We start from the raw sequence: 18730 nt of genomic DNA, 5'->3' as shown, positions 1-18730 counted from the left end.
TCCAAGTGCAACAGACAACAGATACAATTACTACATAAATTATGTTTACATATGAGAAACTGGAACCCAACTTCATCAGTGCACAGCAACCTCCTTAAAATGCTGCAGGAGTAGCTTTGTTTGGCTCCAAAATGATATGGATGGTCTTCAGCTCCCTGTGAACTAATTAATAAAAATATAGCACTTATGACTTTTTAACACTGCAGTAACACAGTTTGAAGCTTACAGACCAAATTTTCAATATGTCATATCTTCATTTGTGCAAGGACAACTTATAGGGGCAGTTCCTCACCTCCACACCCGTGTATGCAAATGATGGGATAATGTGGACACACAAATCCCATTTGGGCAATTAAGTTTTGCTAGGGGAAATTCAGTAACCTACATGAGCAGGTTAAGGTGTCTGAAAAATGTCTATGTCATATGGAGGCCAGGTGGAGCCTTCATTGCAAACCTAGCTCATAGCACTTTGGGCTGTTTCCAGAGGATACTGCACTTTTACTGGTTTTAGAATAAATTTAAGGGATAGATAAAAATGGGGGCAACTTTGGCGTTGGACTTCCCTAAGGTGAAAAAAAGCCAACAGGCATCATCACTAGTCAACTGCTCAAGATTCACAGGAGTCTGTGCTAGATGTCAGCCTAGACAGATTCTTTTGGGATGAAGAGACAGCTCAGCACAGAAATCATTTTGTTATTATCAATAGAGCTGTGTAAAACTTTTGTGATGAAATATGAAACCTGGCAAAATACTCTAGTGTTAAATGCTGCTATTCACAGGCAAAAAAGGAAGCATTTGGCTGTGGTTTGGGGCTGTGAACAATTTCAATAAGTATTTGTTCAGTAAAGACTTTGAACTTTTATCACAGACCCAGATCCAAATTCAAACCCTCAACATCTACTTTGAGATGAACACTATGATTGATGACCTCTGTCTTTTAAACATTTACTAAGCAGGATTTAATGTGAGGGGAGAATTACTTCATTTATAGTTGACAGTTGTCTATAAATGTAAGCACAGTAATCTGGCATTTATTAATTATTTTAACTAGTAGTACTAACACAGTGTTCCAACATGGGGATCCACTAATACCTTAAGAGATGGCAGGGGGCTTGTAATATATGCACCACAAAGTCACCAATGATGCTGAGGGAGCACCCACTGATTGAAGAGAAGGTACAGCATTTTTAGCAGACCTATACTCAGCTCAACTGGATTGAACCAAGCATCAGGAAATAGCTACTTCACAAGAGGCATGCTCAACAGTGATTGATACTAGTGGTAGCAGAGATCCTGCCCTATTAACTACCTGATGCATATCATGACCTGATGAATATCAGTGAAATGTACTTAATAGGAAAAACAAAAGGAGCAGAGGAAGGAGGCATGGTAGGCCAAAGTCATTCCTGATATAAAAAGACAGTCTTCACTACAGCTGTACCATTTCATAGCAAGTTGAATTTGGTTGTCTGTCAGTGCATGAGAGAAGGTGAAGGCAAAGGCGGGGGAAGAGGGAGGGTGGGGGGGAGAGAGAGGGTGAGAGAGATGGTATATCTGGATTACATCATGATATTAAATAAACAAACATTATAGAAACTCCTGAGTTTCTTTATGACCAGTACACCAGAACACTTCTACGCAAAGAGAATGTGTGCAATTTATTTGATGGGTCTTTATTCTTCCTACTGTATACTTTATGGTTACATAAGCCGTATTTGAATATGTGTTCCTTTAACAAGTTACTGTTACAAGCATCTTATAATAAGAAACTAAATCATAGTGACATATGTTATGAGAATGGCTATAGGTAACTTACACTTCGAGAAATAATTGATTAATTCTGTCCATGAGGTGCTGTAGGACACATCTGAAAGGCTCACGCCTCTTTTAATGGCACTCCCCTTAGTTTTATTGCCATGTACACCCATATGGCAATTGAGGTGCTGCTTCTCTACACACACAGTTAGTTGATCTGAAGTCTCTAAAGGCAGCAGAGCACTGAATCACTTAATGGTAGATAGATCTTTTGCACTTGTCTTGTGCTTTCTGGGAGCAAACTTGTTACTTCTATATTTTACAGATCTTTATTAATTTTTTTGAAAGTTTCTTACATGTTGAGGACCTGGTTCTTCCCTCAGTTACAGAGACCCTGTGAAGTCCATGGGAACTGAACATGTAATCATACACAATTCAATGGCTGAGAGAACTTGGTTTTAATAATTTAGGTCAGATATCAGTGCTTTGACTACTCCAGGGAAACCAGTGGTGTTAAACATGACAAGAACCACACCCCAAACTCCAAAACAGCTCCAGAAGAGATCATTTGAAAGAAAAAAATTCACAGGACAGCTGTCAAGACCATTTTCTTTCCCTCTCTCAATTGTTTCCTTGTATGACTACACACAGTTCAAGCCTAAAGTGATGCCCTCTTGTATGCCTGCATGGGTGAAAAAGCAAGATGTTTCCTATAGCTGCATCAAGCTCAGCTATTTGTTTTTAATGGAATGGCCATATGAGTGGTGAGAGTCAGGTGCATGGCTGACAGGCAAAGCACAAAACCACTGTCCCCTGAACTGCTGCCCCTTGACATTTCACAATCGTGCTCATGCAGCATTCCTGCTGTTGCTGCTCGTGTAGCCTTAAAGGCACAAGTGTTTCTTTTTTAAACCAGACCCTTCATTGTCAAAGATAAATATTAGGCCTGTGTCAAGCTTCGGTCTGCGATTCAATTCCAAGAAGATTCAGCCTGATTTGGAGAAGCTTCAGAGCCTCTGAATTGATTCTGAAAAGATTCAGAAATTTGAAGATTCGGAGGTGGTCTTTCAGGGAAAGAAACTGAGAAGAGGGAGGCGGAATGCGGGGGAAGGACTGACATCTCTAGCTGGCTAGTGATTCTGATCTCTCCCTGAGCCCACTTCCAATTACAGTGTCTTGGGGAGGGACATAGAAACAGCATTTAAACCTCTGTCTGTAGGCATTCTGTGCCTTTTGTAAGCTGTTTCTACCTGAGTGAGCAACAGCGCCTGAAAGGTACTGGACTGGCTTGGCTTCCTAGTCAATCACCAGCTACTTTTTGTTCTTAGAAAGGATTGAATATAGCTTAGCTTACTAACTAGAATCCCTCTGCTTTAATTATCCCTATCCACTTCATTTCTTTCAATTTATATTTGTTCTTGGGTTTTTTTCCCCAGCAGTGTGATCCATCACCGTACAGGGAAGCACACATTACACACATACATCATAGAAGAAGAAGTCAGACTTTCACTGCAGAAGAATAAGAGATTATATATAGTTACTAATATTATTAGTTATAGTTAGTTGCATACAGACTAAAAACAACACAGAAGCAGCAGCCAGATTAACACAACATGGAAGTCAGACAGTCATAGAAGAAGAGAACAGATTTTTAGGTACACTACAACACCAAAGAGTAAACCAAACACAAGACAGAAGAAATTACACATTCAGATTCACATCACAGAATAAGACAACAAATTATATATAGTCCTTAATAATCAATCATACCATTACCTAAATCACATTACACACAACACAGAACTCAGATACAGATTCAAGCAACTCAGAGAGTCATAGAAGAAGAAAACAATAGATATTTTAGGCACACTACAAAACAACACAGAACAGGAAACAAAACACAACACAGAAGAAGTCAGTCACACAGACACATTTTCCAGTACAAGAAAGATTAATATGAAGCATGCTGGAAAGGCAGGTGCCAGGTCTTGTGGCAGGGGAGGGAGAGGGGTAGAGGGAAAGCTAAAGCTGCAAGTCCCCTCACCCCACAAACATAGATGCATCCTTTTTCCTGGCAGCCATGAGGCTTCTGCTGCCAGTGGAAGCAAGGAGGTGGGAGCAGTATGTGTCTCTGAACCTGCACCACCTTCCCTAACTCCAGAAATAGGCACCAGCAGCAGAATAACAGTCTTCTCCACCCCAATTTCATCTCCCAGCATGAACCTCCTACTGCCAGAGGAGGAGCTGGATGTGGAACCAGGGGACCTGAGCACCCTGGCAAAAGAAATTCTGAGGACCAATGGGGAATCTGACTTTGTGCTCCACACCCCTCAGAGTTCCCCATGACCCAGGTCTCCTTCTCTGGAAAGCACCTTCAAGGAGGTTGAGGTTGAGGTTGTGGAGGCTCAGGCAAGTGGCTCAGCTGAGTCAGCACCTCCTCCTGTTGTGCCTCAGCCTGCTGAGGAAGGGGATAAGGCCGGAGCCCCACCCTCAACCCAGAAGCAAGGGACTAATGTAGTGTGGGATCATTTTGAGGTGGCAGATGATCCTAGGCTCATTATCTGCCAGCACTGCCGAAGGCAGATCACCAGCACAGCAAAGCTGCTGCATCTCAGGAGCCTGCACCCCCTTACCCTTCCTCCTCCTAAGTCTGGCACTAGAGCGTGCATGCCCAAAGGGAAGTCTCCCACTTGCTCCAAAGCCTCCATCCCCAAAAAGCAGAGGCAGGCCACCCTGGAGCAGTGGGGGAAAGCTGCAGAGAGAGGTGGGTGCGTTGCAAGGGTGACCAAGACCACCCAAAGCACTGGGGAGATGCTTGCTCTGGATAGGTAACCCTTCTCCTTAGTTAAGCAGCCAGGATCCAGGTGACTCATGGTGCCCATGTGTAGCATGAACTGAACGAATGTAGCTGATGTTAACATAGAGTGTAATAATACTGAAATGTAACCATGTTATTCTTGTCCTGTAAACAACTTGAAAACTCCATTTTGTATCCTTCTACTTGAAGTAAGTGAATGAACTTTGCATAGCCTTTATGTATCAGTGTATGTAAAAGGATGAATGGTGAGAGAATGGCATGGAGATGGTAGAAGAAGATTCAACTGTTTATGTAAGTAACAAGGCGCCAGATGTAAGTTACCAACCACTAACTAACTAACAAACGCCAGAAGAATTCCTTTGAAGCTTGAAGGCACAAAGGAGATAACAGAAGAAGCCAGATGGGCACCAAAAACACTCCAAGGATAAGATAAGTTGAAGACAAAACAAGAACAACTGCAAAAACAGAAGCTGGGTATAGAAAAACCCCAAAGCACTGAAACAAAGGATGCCAATTCCTATAAAAGAACACTTTGAAAATGCCAAGTTGGGTGAGTTTCTTTCTCTACTGCTGTTTCATCGGACCACAGATGCATCTGTTCACCCTGCTCCAGCTGTTATCTTTAAATCTGCTATCTTCAAATCATCATCATCATCTACTCAATAAGCCTGGGTTGGCCACCCTGGGCTGATATTAAGCAACTATTGCTGGTAACTATATCGGTGTATGTGTGGATGAAATGGTTGTTTTGTGTATATATATATGCCTGTGTGTAATGATATGAATGATGATTTGTGTGTTTGTATGAATGGTGTGTCTGAACCTCTATGTTTAACTCACGTAATCAATAAACGCGGCACCTTGCCTTATCCCCCTTTATAAAGTCTCGCTTGGGATTTGAGCAATTGACAATTTGTGTAACAGATGGCCCCATCTTATGAAGTGCCTGCACACACCACCTTTAGCACAACGTTGGTGCCCTCCCAGTATGAGGCATACAGGGAGTACTTGAGGGAGAAGCTGTGCAAAGCAGGGCCACAGGTAGCCAGGCACTTCACCTCTGACATCTGGAGCAGCCAGGGTGGCGATCACACCTACCTCTCCCTCACAGGGCATTGGTATGACCAATCAGGTGGGCTCTCCTTCAAGCCAAGGTGCTGGATGAGTCCCACATGGCAACAGAGATAATGGTGATCATGAACTGCATGGTACAAGGGTGGCTCGCTGGGCAGAGTGAGCTCATCTGCAGGTTCATGGTCACTGACAACAGGGCCAAAATAGTCAAGGTGGTCCATGATGCCAACTTTCTTGGCATTCGCTGTGTGGCACACAGGCTGCACCTTACAGTCAGGGATGCCTTGGAGGGGGACAGGGCTGACAGTGATGGCACCATTGCTACCACCCACCTCATTTCCAAATGCAGGAAGGTGGCGGGCTACTGCCACTGCAGCATCAAGGAGGGCAAGATGCTGTGGGACAAACAGGCAGAGCTGAGCATCCTGCAGCACAAAATCATGCAAGATGTAGAGACTCAGCGGAATTCCATATACCTGATGCTGGAAAGGCTGGTGGAGCAACAGAAGGCCATCCATGATATGGCCTTCCTTGGGGAGACTGGGATCAGCAGTCCCCTTAACAGAGCTAAGTGGGATATCATATCCCAGATCTTGGTGGTCCTCAAGCCCTTCCTCGAGGCCACCAAGACCCTCAGTGCTGGCAATGCCCCTCTTAGCCAGGTGATCCCCATAGTGAGGGAACTTGAGAATGAAATAGAGAAGTTACAGGGGATCAATGTCCAAGTCGAAAATGACCCATCCACCACCACTCTCTGGGAGCGGCCCTCCAGCCAGCTGGCAACCCAATTGACTGTGTGGGTGTCAACACCACAGCCCCTCAGTTTCTTAATGAGAATGGAGTGAGAGACTATGTCCACTGCTACCCCTGCATCTATAGGATTTGGTGATCTGGTCATAGAAGGCCACCAGGTTGGTCTGACAGGACCTGCCGCTAATGAACCCATGTTGGTTGCCGCTAAGCATAATCTCCCCTGCTGGCCCCTCAAAAAGATTGCCCAGGATCGAGGTAAGACTAACTGGCCTGTAATTTCCCGGGTCCTCCTTCCTCTCCTTTTTGAAGATGGGAACCACATTGGCCCTCTTCCAGTCCTCTGGCACCACACCAGAGCACCATGAGTGCTCATAAAGCCGTGCCAGGGGTCCCGCAATGACCTCAGCCAATTCCCTCAGTACTCTAGGGTGGAGATCGTCTGGACCAGCTGATTTGAATACATCCAGTCCTTCCAGAAGTTCCCTAACTAGTTCCTCACTAACCCTTGGCCTAGGCGCGCCTCCCCTGGGATCTAAGGGGGGGCCCGGGGGTGGGGGTGAATGTTCCGGTCCCTGCTTAGGGAAATGGAGGCAAAGAAATCATTAAATACGTTGGCTTTGTTGTCTGGTGCGACGACCAAATTTCCTGGCGTGTCCCGCAGGGGCCCCACATTACCCGGAACCTTCTTTTTACCCCCTATGTATTTAAAAATGACTTCTTCTTGTCCTTGATCCGGGAAGCTAGTCCCTGTTCCATCTCCATCTTGGCCTTCCTGACTGCCCCCCTGCATCCCCGAGCAACGGCAGTATAGTCCTCCCTGGTGATGGCCCCTCCCTTCCATTGGGTGTACGCCTCCCTTTTTGCTAGAAGACATTCCTGAATGCTTCTGGTGAGCCATGGGGGCTTGTGTGCCCTCCTGCTCCCTTTGATCTGTGTTGGGATTACCTCCCTTTGAGCTTGGAGGATCATCTCCTTAAGGATTGACCACTCTCCTTGGACACCTGGCTCCCTTCCCCTCCGGGACCTCAGTGCTTCCTCAACTATTCTCCTTAGCTCATTGAAGTCCACCCTCCTGAAATCTAGGGCTGCTGCCTTGCTGCAGGCCTTTGCCACGTTGCGCTGGATGGTGAATTCCAGCAGGCAATGATCACTGTCGTCCAGGTGGTTGAGCACCCACAGCCCCCTCACCAGGTCATCACCCATGTCCAGCACCAGGTCCAAAAAAGCATCTCCCCTGTTGGGGCTGTGCACCTCCTGGGTTAGATGGAGATCCTGCATTCTGGCTAGGAACTTAAGTGAGCGGTCAGACCTGGCTGACTGCTCTTCCCAGCAGATGTCTGGAAAGTTCAGGTCCCCCATGACGACCGCATCCTTTGACTTCACTACCTCCGTGAACTGACTTAAGAATTTCTGGTCTAGCTCTTCCCCTTGGTTGGGAGGTCTGTAGTAGACCCCTACCATTAAGTCTCTTTCATCTTTGACAGGCCTGAGGCTTGCTGGTTGCAGTGAAGTTGTGAGGCTCCAGGTGAGTTCAGCTTAGCTGCCTGGGATTTAGATTTCATAGACATTAAGGCTGGAAGGGACCTCAGAAGATCATCAAGTCCAAGGGGCAGGAAGTCAGCTGGGGTCATAGGATCCCAGCAAGATAAGCATCCAAATTTCTCTTGAAGGTGTTTAGTGTAGGTGATTGAACAATCTCCGATGGCAAGCTATTTCAGACCTTGGGGGCTTAGACAGTAAAGAAATTCTTCCTTATGTCCAGCCTGAAATGCAGTAGTTTATAACTGTTTGACCTCGTCATCCCTTGGGGTGCTCTGGTGAACAAACGTTCCCTTATAGGTGGCCATCAGATCACCCCTGAGCCTGCGCTTTTCCAGGCTAAAGAGCCCCAAAGCTCTCAGCCTGTCATCATAAGGTCTGTTTTCCTGACCTCTGATCATGCATGTGGCTCTTCTCTGGACTCTCTCAAGCTTCTCCACATCCTTTTTGAATTGTGGGCCCCAAAACTGGATGCAGTACTCCAGCTGTGGCCTCACCAAGGCTGACTACAAGGGGAGAATGATGTCCTGGGATTTGCTTGAGAGGCATCTATGGATGCAAGCCAGTGTTTTGCTCGCTTTACTAGCTGCAGCATCACACTGAAGGCTTATGTTCATCTTGTGGTCAATGATGACCCCCAAGTCTCTTTCTTCTGTAGTGCTAGCCAGCATAGCACTGCCAAGCCTATAAGGATGCTGCAGGTTTTTCTTCCCAAGGTGGAGAACCCTGCATTTTTCAGTGTTAAACACCATTGGGTTCTCATCCGCCCAGTTGCTGAGCCTGTCCAAGTCATCCTGGAGCTCCCTCCTGTCTTCAGGTGTGGATGCTAGCTTTCAGGTTGAAAAACCCTTTGTTAGGATGACAAACTGCCCCTGCAGTTGGTGTATGTGTACTGTTCCTGGATATAAGGAATAGTAAAGAAGCAAGAGGCTGGCCTGGCATGCAATGCAGGCAAGAATTTCATTGAAAATAGAAATGGAGACATCAGGGGTAAGGGACCAGCTGGGTTGGTGGGGAGGGACGGGGGATGTAGCAGCACAGGTAAAATTGCGGAGGTACCTGGGGAATCGGATGTCTGGCAGGTTGCAGTTCGTCAGAATTCTACTGTCTATATTGAGACTGAGTTTCTGTACCTAGGAGATTGATGAAGTGAAGTTCATAGGCCCGGCTTTGAAAAGTAGTTTGTAAATTATTCCCCTTCAGGATCAGGCCTGAGAGACTGGAGACAGAGTGGGTTTTTTGTGAGGAATGTAGTTAGGTATTTAGGTAGTCAGGTATTGTTGTCTTGGATTGATTCTGGTGTGCAGTTTGTGGGGGTACTGGACATAGCTGGCAGGTTTTGTGTTTTGAGCTGAAGGAAGTTAGCTTTAGTTCTGGAGATGAGGTTAGGTGCTTGTTTGAATTTACAAACCACTTCTCAGAGCCAGGCTTATGAACTTCACTACATCAGCCTCCTAGAGAGTAGGTACAAAAACTCAAGGACTCAGCATAGACACTGACAGTGAAATTCTGACCTGCTGGACATTTGACTCCCCAGGTACATCTGCACTTTTACCTGAGCTGCTACATCCCCCTACCCTCCCCCACCCTCACACCCTAGCCTGTCCCTCACACCCCGACACCTCCATTTCAATTTTCACTGACTGACTTCCTTGCCTGCATTGCATGCCTGGCCTGCCTCTGGCTTCTTTACTATTCCTTCCATCCAGGACCAGTGCAAACACCACACAGACCAAATACAGATGCTTTCTCTGCCTGACAAAGGGTTTTTCACTCAAAAGCTTGCTAAGACATATTTCTCTAACTATTCAGTTGGTCTACTAAGTCACCAGATTGACCCAAAGGACCTTGTCTGCCAGTGCCATGTCCTTAGACCAGGGATTGGCAACCCCCTGCACATGCTGAGCATGGCACTTGAGGCCATTTTCCTTGGCATGTTAGGACCGGGGAGGAAGCAGGTGTTTGCAGGCTCCCAGCTGCAGCCAGCCCAACCTCTGAGTAGTTGCTGCCAGCTGGGAGCCCGGTTTGCTGCCAGCAGGCAGCTGGGAGGCTGCAAGCTTCTCTGGGAGCAGCCCGGGCTCTGTGGCTATCAGCAGCTACCAAGAGCCAGGGCTGGCTGAAGCTGGGAGGCTAACAAACAGCTGCTGCCTCCCCACCCCTGGCCCCAGCCCCAACAGGAATAGTGCCAGCACCTGCTGCCTTCCCAGACCCCAGGGCTAGGAGACAGCTGGGGCCGGGGCAGGAGGGCAGCAGCTGTTTGTGGTCTCCCGGCTGCAGCTAGCTCTGGCTCTGGGTAGCGGCTGATAGCCATGGAGCCTGGGCCACTCCCATGAAAGCCCTACTGCAAGCAGCTCCATGGCTATCAGCAGCTACCCAGAACCTGGGCCAGCTGCAAACATCTGCTGCCTCTCTGCCCCAGTCCCAGCTGCCCCTCAGCCCCAGCCCCAGCCCCAGCCTTGGGTAGGCAGAACATACCAGCAATGCTCCCCATTGTGCTTCCCTCACCGCTTCTGTAAAGCAGTGTTGGAACGTGGCGTGGTAGGGCATAGCGGGGGGCACAGACAGCTGCCTGCTCCCAGCTCCCCTGATGCTCTGCCGCACTTCCCCTGAAGGCAGGGGCAGCAGTGAGGGGCACAACCCTGTGCTGCTGCCCACACTGCCCTCGTGCACACAGGGGAAGCGTGGCAGGGCAGCAGGGAGCTGGGAGCAGGCAGCTTTCTGCACTCCCTGGGTTCTAATGCTACTTTGTAGAAGTGGTGAGGGCAGCACAGCAGGGAGCATTGCTGGTATGTGCTGCCTCCCCAGAGCCCAGGGTGGGGGCTGGGAGGCGGCTGGGGCCAGGGCAGAAAGGCCGCAGTTGTTTGCAGCTGGTCCAGGTTCTGGGTAGCAGTTGACAGCCACAGAGCACAGGCTGAGGGGCAGGGGCTTTAGGTGGGGGGCAAGGGGCAGCAGGGCTGGGAGGCAAGGGTCATGAGCAGGGCTGGGGGCAAGCAGGGCATCTTGCCATGTACCCCCTGCCCTCATTTTGTTTGTCTGGGATGCCGGCATCTTCCAAGGTAGGTATTGTGGGGGTTTTCGGCACACTGGCCAAAAAATGTTGCCTACTTCTGCCTTAGACCAGCACCCCTAGCACCTGACCAGAAGGACGCAGGGCCCTGGGCACATCTAAGGCCCAGGGATGAGGCTAGCAGGTCTTTGGCAGCTGCTAGAGAAGAAGCTCCTGCAGGAAAGGAAAGAAAGACTAGCAGTTTGGCTGCCTGAGATGCTGCTGGTGCTCCTGTGCTATAGTGCTACCTGTTGCTATTTAAAGTAGTGGACCAGACTGAAGCTGTAGGGGAGGAGGAGGCCTCACTGAGGCACACTACTGTGTCATGTACTTGCCCCAGTGCCAGTGAGGGTACACCTTAACACACACACACACACTGTCATCCACCCTTGTCATGTGTTTTGCCTGTCAGTAGCCTGAGGTGCAGGGTCCCAGAACCCCCTGCACCTATCTCCTCAAAAGCTGGCAGGCTTCATGGCTGCAGCAGGCCTAGGAGGCCAGTTTTCACTCCCCTGTCAGTCAGTCACACAAACACCCATGTCATGAGTTTTGCCTGTCAGCAGCCTGAGGTGCAGTTTCCCAGAAACCCCGGCACCTATCTCCTTGAAACTTCCCAGGCTTCATGGCCTCAGAAGGGGCCACCATCCCTGCAGGTTTCACCCCCCTGTGCCCTAACACAGACACAGTCACACAATCACCTATGTCACAAGTTTTGCCTGCCAGCAGCCTGAGGTACAGTTTCCCATAAACCCATGTACCTATCTCCTTGAAACTTGACAGGCTTCATGGCCACCACAGGGGCTAGAAGGCCTGCAGTTTTCACCCCACTGTGGCTTAACACACACACACACACACACACGACATGAGTGTTGCTTTTAAGACTCAGGTGCAGGGGTTTCTGGAAAACTGCACCTCAATCTCCTTGAAGCTTGACAGGCTTCATACACTCAGAAGGGGCTATATCATCCTTTCAAGTTTCATCTGAATCAGGCAGAAAATCATGAAGTCATATGTATTTCAGTGATTCCCCATTATACTGTATGGCTGAATCTCTGAATCTCTCTGAATTGGCACCTAATCTTCTGAAGTCAATTCAGCCAAATTGACTCAGAACAGCAATTCAAATCTCCATATCTAATTGCTGGCCTTTGAACTGGCTGAATCCAAATCGAATACTTCCCTAGTTGCACAGGCCTAATAAATATACACACATGCTATGTAAACATGGAGGGATTTATTCGACCATACAGTCCTGAAGCTACTTCCATCCCTATTTCATGATACACAAAGTGACAAAAGCTGGTATATCTTTATTTCATGGTGAAGGTGGAGGGATGTGATTAATAAATAAATGTGACTGGATCACCCTTAAAAACATGCAAGTAAATGAGGGATGAATGAGGGAGCGGGAGCCAGGTAAACAGAGGGAGTTTTTCCTCACTCAGCTCCATGAAGCACCTCCCTTCTGAACTGCAAGGTCCACTCCTGGATCTTTCCCAAACTGAGATGGCCAGGCATGCCAAAAGCATCATCATGAGGGATTGGATAACTTTCATCTTAAACAAGTGTTAAGTGCTCCTTTGCCTAGAAATAACTTCCTTAAGATACAGTTTGGATGGGCAACTGAATCAAATATTAAACCCTCACAATATGCAGTACTGCATTATTTTGCTTCAAGGTCGACAGCCTGAAAAAACAGACTGAATTCAGTTACTTTAGTGCAGGGGTTGGCAACCCCCAGCACACGTGCCATTAGTGGCATGCGGAGACATTTTTTCTGGCACACCGGGAGGCATGCAAAGAAACGGTTTAAAGTTGCTGCTCTGGGCTCTCCCAGAGCCACAAGTCCCAGCAATGTGGAAAGCACTGGGGTGGAGCCAAAAGAACACAGGCAAGGATGTTATCCCTGTTCTACTGCCCCCGCCCTTTGCTCCCAGGCTGCACCCTCCAGCTTGGCTGGCCCCTGTGGGTGGGCAGGGCTGGGGCTGGGGAAGGTGCTGCGCAGGGTCACTGCCCTGGAGGTTTCCAGCAGATGGCAGAGCCCTGGGCCCAGGCATGCAGCACTGAGGTGCTGAGTGCTGGGGCCAGGTGGTCGGGACAAGGTCTGGGTGGCATGGGGGGAGGTGCTGCAGGCAAGCCAGCCTGGTCAGGCTGTTAGGAAGGGTGGGAAGTGGGGGTGGCCCCGGGGCTCTGCGGGCTTGAGCTGTGGTAGACAGGCAGGCAGGGGTGTCCGTCCAGCAGCACCCGTGGTGGGGCATGGCCTGGCCCACACAGCTCCACAGGGATGGGCCACAGCTACTGTGTGCACATGAGGATGCTGCCTGGCTGAGGCAGGACGCCGGGCTCGGAGGGGGCTTCCCTTTCCGGGATCGGCCTCCCTGCATGCTGGGCACAGTGCAAGCAGGGCAGAGCCATCCCTGGTGCAAATGCCCGACTGTGGGAGCCCCCCTGGAGCCTGGGAACGGACACCAGGGCCTCCTCAGTCTGCCCAGGTCCTGGCCTTGCCCACCCACAGCTCCCCTCAAAGGGCCAGGGTTGGGGCAGGCACCGCACAGAGCAGCTCTGGTGCAGGCTCCTGGCTGGCTTGGCCCTGAGCACTGGCTGTTCTCAGAGACCGGGGAACAGCCTGCAGCTCCCACTCACAAAATACCCCGCTGGCTCAGAGACCAAGCAGGGAGCTCCCTGAGCCTGGCGTCCTGCCCCAGCCAGGCAGCATCCCATCGTAGGCAGGATGGCTGTGCCCCATCCCCGCAGAGCTGCGCGCGTCAGCTGGGCCCCACCTCCAGTGCTGCTGGGCTCCCCACTGTGGCCCAAGTAAGGGAGTCCTGGGGCAGCCCTCACTCTCCGCCTGACCCCTCCTCACCTCCAGCCTGCCTGCAGCAACTCCCCCAGTGCCTACTGCTCTCTGTTCCTCTCTCCCTCTCTTCTCCCTCATCACAACACGCTTAACAAGAAAAAAAAAAAATAATAATCACAAGTACAAGGCAACAGATGAAGTTTTATTTATTGTCATCAGGTTTTGAATGTTATAGAAAGCCTGGTATTTACTGTAAAAAAAAGAAAGAAAGCAAAATTAATGATTATTAATTGGATTAAATATGTAGTGCATCCTGCTACGTACCCCCTCTGCCCCAGTTCTGTTTTTGTGGTGTGCCGGCACTCCAGCACCTTCCAAGGTAGACATTGTGGTTTTTTCGGCACTCCGGCCAAAAAACGTTGCCTACCCCGGTCTAGTGAGAGATACTACCAGTCCCATCCATTGTGAGTATCATAATGGATTTGACACACTAGATTCTTTCTTATCTTAATTAAAATGCAACATGACTTCATTTTGATTCAACCCCATAGGTGCTAGGATAAATTCAGCAATGAAAACAAGCAAGATAAGTGATTAAACTCTGGCTATAGCCAATCCCCACAGCTGCAAAATATCACACATGCAGTAGGATTCACAGATGTGTTCCATCCCCTAGATACAATCTTATTAACATTTACATGTGAGATAAGAATAACTACATGCCAATTTACTGAGGCTATTTCAGCTGGCTGCTTTCTGAATCGATTTTCATGAAATAAAAATGTGTGCTTGGGTTTTTATATTTGAAAATATTTGTTCCTTTGCAATAGCATCCAGATCCTTGGTATCAAATCCAAATCTCAAAAGCAATTAGATAGGACTTCAAGGTAAAGTCACATTAATGGCACACTCTTACCTCATCACAAATTACAAGCATCAGCACAACGAGACACATTAAGCATCCAAATTTCTCTGAAATAAATTGCACACCCACCCAGAAGAAAGCCATGTGCCTGTTATTTGCATTCCAAGATTTGTTATAAGACCTATATATTCCCAGAAAGCATGTGATCTCAAGCTGGAACTGGCTCCAGGTTTTCTTTTAACAAGTGGAATAAACATAATTCATTTCAATTCAACCCATGTTTAATGTTAAAGAAAGTAAAGTGATTTTCCCTCCTGTGAACTATATGCAGTCAAGCCTGAGACTGAAATTCTAGCAATGCCTTAAACACCATCTGAAATCTGAAAGCGTTTGTTTACTGCCAGTTCCAAGAGGCTTGAACATAACACATACCTAATCTAGTGTCTTTTCTGGAGTATGGTATTAACATGGAAAGGTTGACCAAACCATTTAGATTTTGGAGAACAACTGATATCCTAAGGAAAACTGCTTCTCTCCCATGCAGCCAAAAAGACTACAGAAAGAAGGTCTCACTAACTGAAGAGCCCTAATAAAAAATATCCATAGTGTTCACCCAGGTCATTACTCTAACACTTCTGCAAATGCTTGCACTGTTTCAACCATTACCATGGAATACCATAGCAGCAGGAAAGAAGCAGCAGAGCTGCCATGCAATTCTACTACCATTTCAAGCATGCTTCAACTAACACTGATTTCATTCAGACTTTATATCCTACCAATTGTTTTCCTCCAGGGTGATGTTACTCTAAACAACAGTGAATGCCAATGGCCCAGAATACAGAGTGTAGATATGGCTCATTACATATTTCTGTTGACATCTGACTGGCTTTCCTCATTCAGGCAGTCATAGGCAGGTCTCAGCTTGAGTTCCCTAGGAGCCATCCACCGATTTGTCTACAGTAAATTTGATTATTCACTATACTCTTCTTGACATCCAAGATAGCAACTGCAGAAATATCACCTCATGCAAACAATTTCAACCAATATAGTTACAAATGACAAGCATATAAAAAAAAAAACCTGCCAGAAATAATCAAAAGCAATCCTTTCCTTATAGCTCATTGCCCTAATACACACTTAACCTCAAACTGACCCTGTAACTACCACCTGATGCAGCTGCAGTCCTAAGGCAGAAGAAAGGAAAGTGAAGACTTGTGAAAAATGCTCGGAGGAAGAGAAATCCCCTGTGCTATCAGTTAAGAAAGCTGGAAGAACCAGGTACATTCATATGAAGAGATGAATGAAGAGCCAATGACAGGGTCACTTTAGTCACAGATCTTTATACAAGGAAAATCAAGTTTTAAACTCCAGTGCAGAAAAAAACCCTTTTCCTACCAGACAGATACATAGGCTGGGATTTCCACAGGAGCCTAAGGGAGTTAGGCACCCAAATCTTACTGCAATTCAATGGGAGCCGGACATCTGTCTCATACAGGCTCTTCAGGAAATCCCAGCAGGCATTTATGTTATTTGCAGACCATGAGCTGAACAACAGGTTTTTCCCACTCCCTCCCCCAATATAAAGCATGCAGCAATCATTTAAACCATCTGGAACAGTAAGGGATATAACAAGACAAACAGTCACACAACCTTGAATTACAGCAGCTGCCTTCACCAGACAGGAGCTGTGTCCATTATGAGAGAACTATGTTTCATCTGCGTGTGTGCGCACACACACATATATGAAGGGGGAGACAGAAAGAATATCAAGACCTCAATTCATATTCTAAGCTCTATAAAAGGAATCCAAGAAAATATATATGTCTTCTTTACATACTGGAATTCAATTTAAAATTCAGCTTGGAACAAATATCTCCTTATTGAATCCAGCCATTTCTCTATGTCACACTGAGATCAACACGTATAAATGTAGATCATGTAGTTCAGTTCCTCCTCCAGTTCCAAGCTCCTTTCTTTTCCTCTAGTAAAATGTAGCTGCAGTCATTTCCTCCCAGCAGCCCGTGAGTGCCAATGATTAACCAGAAACACAGCCCATCAAAATGGCATTTAACCCATTGATGGACGGGAAAGCCAAGGTAGAGACTGAACCACAGCTATTTATTTCCCAGATGACATTTGTCGCTGGTTTGGCATAGGAAATTCAGATCATCTGGTTCCTATCATAGCCCCGCTTTTTGGGGATATGATGAACTGTCAGTGACAGTACCCAAAGCTCTTCTGAGGCTGTTGCCTAAACTTGTCTTTTGCTACTGCAAAAATGATACCAGTGACAGAAGGGAATACTTTCTCTGTATTGTATAGTCCTCTTTCCCTCTCTCTAATCAGTCACACTCCCACATGGATTCTGTCAGGCTATCTATCCTTTCTGTTTTGCAATTGTTGGTGTTTCTTTATTGTCTAGCAGTGTCAAGAAGATCAGGTTCTTGTTAGAGACTTTTCAAGAAGAAGCTTCACTCAGTACTTATCTAGGTACATAATCCTGGGAGACAAATCAGTGACCTCATCCTTTTTTAAGGAATATATATTCATTCATCCAATGTAAATATATGGTTTATAAGATTTCATCTGCGCAATGTTGTGTATCTTGCCTGCATTCCATCTGAGATAACAGATGGATTACAGCTCAAACAGAAAATTGCTTGGAAACAGATGGAAGGCAAAGCTACAAAAAACCTCATAGCCAGTTGAATTAATATTGGTAATTACTGAGGGAAAAAAGTTAGCGCCCAAGATGCATCTGACTAGCTGTTGAAATATTATCTCTGCAAGCCTCATGAAAAAAAAACAATTCTAAGATTGCCTGTCTCCAGTGTCCCAAACATATGTTTAACATATCTAGGTACAAAGCATTGGACATTGTGCGATACAAAAATCATACCTAGTATTAATGCAAGTCAGCTCTATGAAAATAAATGTTAATCTTTTGCACAGAATATAGGATATGATAAATCTCATAAACCAGGGTCATGGTGATTTTCCAAGAAACACCAAGTCGCCTTAGAGGGATACTAGTGGTGGTATTCTAGCTTCCCAGCAGACATACACCCATTGTCACCACTGTTTCTCCATCCTAACCTGAAGGGAGTGCTTCTGGGATAAGGTACATATGGGAGCATGAGTTGTGGTGATACTGGTTGCCCTCAAATGGGTGCATCTACATGCGCATTAACTAAAGCACATTAATGCACATGTAGACATGCCCTCTGAGGCACTAGGAAAATGTGCACTAGTCTGTCTTAATGTACATTAACTAAAGTGCATGATTTTTAAGCGATGCTTAATGCGTATTAAGTAAAAAGTACATTTTTTGTGATGCTTTATTGTGCATTGAAATAAAGCTAATACACACTGAAGCACATGTGTAGATGCACCCAGTGAGTTGGGAAATCAGGCACTGCTGTTACCTTTACTGTATCTCTTCTAAGAATGAAGAGAGAAGTTCAGTGGTCTGAGCTGCCAACTTTAAAGAGTGATCCTCAAACTACACAAGCTACATCTTTCATTCAGACAAAACTACTGAAGCCAAGGGGAAATATGTTTGCTTTTTAAAGAGCCTTCTCTGTAAACATAATGGTACTCAGGCTTTAAGAACAATTAGCCATGCTGCCTAGCAAGCCTGAAGTGTGGCTATTACAGGACAGACTAATGAGGCAATGAGTTAATGTAGTCTTATTTAAAGACTACTACTGTTCACAGTACTGCTCAAACCATCGATAAAGCACTTATTGTCTGAAGTGTAAATCAATCAGTGGGAGTTGGGTGACTAAATGCCTTTCTGGCTTTGGCTTTCTGGCACATACCCTGGAATGATTAAAGTGAGCAATAATAATGGTGAGTGTCAATTCCCAGAGTTAGAAGCTACAATCATTTGCTTGTCTTGTTGACTCACCACTTCCTGAAGAGCTATACTTTCTCTTTATGTGGTGGTGTGTCCATTATGCAGAACATTGCGTTGCAATGCCACTGGTATTTCTCAACTGGAAAAATTAGCCTCTGAATTTGTTCTCTTTTTACAACAACTAAACTAAGGTAATCATTACAGAACTCCCCCATGGAATACAC

The 18730-nt window shown here is 46.7% G+C and overlaps 1 protein-coding gene across 4 annotated transcripts in view; it reads right to left on the bottom strand.

Annotated features, from left to right (window-relative positions):
* Positions 1-18730, bottom strand: part of ADAMTSL1 (ADAMTS like 1) — an 872699-nt gene that overhangs the window by 282462 nt on the left and 571507 nt on the right. The window lies entirely within an intron of this gene.

Source organism: Crocodylus siamensis, chromosome 3 (assembly GCF_052110815.1).
Source record: "Crocodylus siamensis isolate JL-2025a chromosome 3, ASM5211081v1, whole genome shotgun sequence".
Taxonomy (NCBI): Eukaryota; Metazoa; Chordata; order Crocodylia; family Crocodylidae; genus Crocodylus; species Crocodylus siamensis.
This window is presented reverse-complemented; position numbering and strand designations above follow the sequence as displayed.